Genomic DNA, 3,497 nt, shown 5'->3' with positions numbered 1-3,497 from the left:
CAACCCTTCATACTTCAAAAAGAGAAGTATTTATAAGTTTATTTACAAAATATCCTGTCAAAACTGACTAGGATGTATTTTAGGAATTTCTAAATAGAATCTATCTAATTGTTACAATAATTTAGGAAAATTGAAACTTCTTGAAGTGTTGGCACTGTATTTGTGGAAATTTTGAATATCTAGCCCTCAAATTTCTGCTCCATTGTTATGCCTGTGTTGGAAAAATAAAATCATCTTCTTACTTTAGTAACTCACACAATTTATCCCAACGTTCTTCACTAGGGATAGACATCTTGAGTAACTTCCTGTAGACCTCATCCACTTAAGTATATTTTGAAAAATTTGGTTTGGAAATAAAGATGTGCTTGATTTCATACTGGATTTCTAAATCATATGTCAATTCTTCTAAAAATTCTTTCCCTCTTATGTTGTTTTTCACTCCTACAAACTTAATACCATCTTTGGCAATGGTCATCAATTTTTGGCTGTAATTTGACCATGTGTCGAGCTTGTCCTTTATCACTAGTTGTTATAGACATTTTTGGGCACTGCAACCCCAATCATATATGTCCATAAACCAAGGGCTTCTGAGTCCCTAAAAGTTTTGTTTCATGCCCTAAAGGAACAGGGTCAGCTGATTACATCATCTCCCAGAAGTTCTCCACAGAAATCTACTCAGAACTAGTCAAAACTGGACCATACAGGTTGCTTAGTGCTAAGGGTGCGATGCATCTCACCTGCCCAATGTAACAGGTGCGATGCATACTGGAAAGCCCTTCTGTAGGGTGCAATTGGAAAGAATGGACAAATGGCAGAGACAGTTTGCGAGGTGGATGATCATGGAATATTCCAGAAAATTCTCCTGTGACACTTGCCTCTCTCAATTCGCCCAGGGATGAGTAAGAGATCATCAATCTACAAGTGGAATCAAGAACTATCAGAGAGAAGACACTAATCAAAATCCCAGAAGCTGACTCACCTCCCTGCAATCATCTATTATGGATCCCTCATCCCAAAGATCTAGAGGTTGGAATTTTGTATCTTATAAGGAAGTTCTGTTGGTTTCTTGGTGGAATATCATAGTGTTGGATGATCTAAGCTTTTTATGAGGTGAAGAAGGGCTTTCATGCTGGGAGGATGATATTGGGTCAGATCAACGGGTTGTAATCCTATCTTCTAATCTTTACATCAATAAATCTATTCAAGTTTTCCTCCACATTCTTATATGTCTTATAGTATATGCATTTGTGTGGTCAATATATATCTAGTCCTATATTGTTTATGGTTGTAGATCTCTGCACTTTGAATGTATTATGCTGCTTTGACTTTATAGGTACCCTTTGAAGTGGAGTTGTCAAGGGAGAAGTGGCAAAGACTTGTCGGTGAGGAGATGGAACAAGAAAAGAATGGAGCGAAAGATCGAGGTTGGTATTCTTTGATCCTCTCCTATCTACTTCTCATAAAGGAAAACGAAAGTAACTTTAATCTGTTTGTTTCTAAGATAGCTACCCATCTTAGTGGGACTAGCATCTCTGCATAGACACTAGATTTCCCGATAACAAAATTGCGACTCCACTAGGGAGGGTGCAACACTAGGACTTTCTGGAAGGTCACCCATCCCAGTACTACTCTAGCCCAAGCGCGCTTAACTGCGGAGTTCTGATGGGATCCGTTGCATTAACGTTGGTATGATTGCACCCTACAGAAGGGCTTTCTAGTATGCAAAGCTACCCTTTGGTTTAAAGAACACATATCGCAAGCTACCCTTTGGTTTAAAGAATGCAGGGGAAACATTTTAGAGGGAAATGAATTATGCCTTCCATGACATAAAGAACATCGTTCAACCATATCTCGATGATCTTCCGGCTCATTCGCAAAAGCGGACCGATCATTTGCAGCATTTGAGAGCGATATATCTATGATGCTGACACTACAAGATATCACTCAATCCACACAAATGTGTGTTTTGTGTTAGTTCTAGTCCTTTACTTGGCTTTGTGGTCTCAAAGGATGGGATTCATCTCGACCCATGTAAGGTTCAGGCAATCATTGATTTGCCTCCACCTTCAAATTTGCTTCAGGTTCAGAAACTCTAAGGGAAAGCGAACTTTCTGAGGAGGTTCATTCCAAATTATGCCGAACTTGCTAAAGGTTATACTCGTCTATTGAAAAAATAAGTAGCCTTCATCTCGGATTAGGTCGTGCAAGCTTCCTTTGATGCTTTAAAGGAATCCCTAATAAAAGCATCATTAATGTATGCTCTTGATTATCAAAAAGACTTTAACTTGTATTTGGCTACAGCAAATACGACCATCACAATGGTTTTAGTTCAAGAAGACAATGGAATTGAGCATCCTATATATTATTTGAGTAGAAACTTAAATGATATGGAAAGCAAATACTCCTACGTTGAAAATCTAGCTCTCGCAGCTGTTCAAGCGATACAGAGATTTCGACACTATGTCCTCTTTCAAAAAACTACCATTTTGTCAAATTGCAACCCCATGACTTATATATTGTCGCGACAGTTGCTAGGAGGAAAATATTCAAAATGGATAGCAATTTTACAAGAGTTTGATCTGGAATTCATAAAATCCAAATCAAAGAAAGCCCTGGTTTTCACGGAGTTACTATGCATCTCCCGTCATCATCCAACAATGCAACATCAGAAGAAGCGCTCATGGATGAATCTTTGTTTTTGATATCTTCAAGCAATCTGTGGTATGGAGACATAATAATCTATCTCCAAACCCAAACATATAGGTCTAATACCTCCCACTCGAAACAACGATGCATTCGATACCAAGCAAAAGACTACATGATCGTCGGTGATACGCTTTACCGTCGTGGTGTCTATACAGTTCTGTGGAGGTGCCTCACCCACGAGGAGGCCGAAAAAGTCCTGAATGATTGCCATTCAAGAGTGTGTGGGGGGCATCAATCTGGTTACACTACAATGCAAAATATTTTACGATCAGGATACTTCTGGCCAACAATGTTCAAAGATTGCGTAACCATAGAAAGACGTTGCCATGCCTGTCAAATCTTCGATCGCAAAACCAGAATACCACCCGCACCTCTGCAACCAGTAGTTGTTGTTGGGCCATTCGCCAAATGGGGCATAGATTTCATGACATGTAACTCTACCTCGGCCGGGGGGCATGGGTATATCATAGTCGCAGTAGGCTAGTTTACCAAATGGGCCGAGGCGATGCCTACATTAAACAACACCAGCGAAACGGCTTCCCTCTTCTTTTTCAATCATGTAGTCTCCAGATTTGGAGTTCCATAGGCCATAGTTACAGATCATGGATCGTATTCTCGCAATCACATGATGATTGAGTTGGCTGCCAAATTAGGACTGTCCCACGACAGCTCTACTCCGTATTATCCGCAAGCTAATGGACAAGTTGAGGCAATCAACAAGGTCCTGAAGCGCATGCTACAAAGGATGATCGGAGTCCATAAATGGAGTTGGCACCTGATCCTGTACTTAG

The 3,497-nt window shown here is 40.1% G+C and overlaps 1 pseudogene; it reads right to left on the bottom strand.

Annotated features, from left to right (window-relative positions):
* Positions 1 to 1,581: 1,581 nt before the first annotated feature.
* LOC149169388 (5S ribosomal RNA) lies at positions 1,582 to 1,700 on the bottom strand (annotated as a pseudogene).
* Between the last annotated feature and the right edge of the window lie 1,797 nt (positions 1,701 to 3,497).

The sequence above is a fragment of the Pinus tabuliformis genome, chromosome 4_2, assembly GCF_031772625.1.
Source record: "Pinus tabuliformis cultivar Carrire ecotype Pingquan chromosome 4_2, CPIR1, whole genome shotgun sequence".
Taxonomy (NCBI): domain Eukaryota; kingdom Viridiplantae; phylum Streptophyta; class Pinopsida; order Pinales; family Pinaceae; genus Pinus; species Pinus tabuliformis.
Note: the sequence above shows the minus strand (reverse complement) of the source record. Positions and strands in the feature narration are given on the sequence as shown.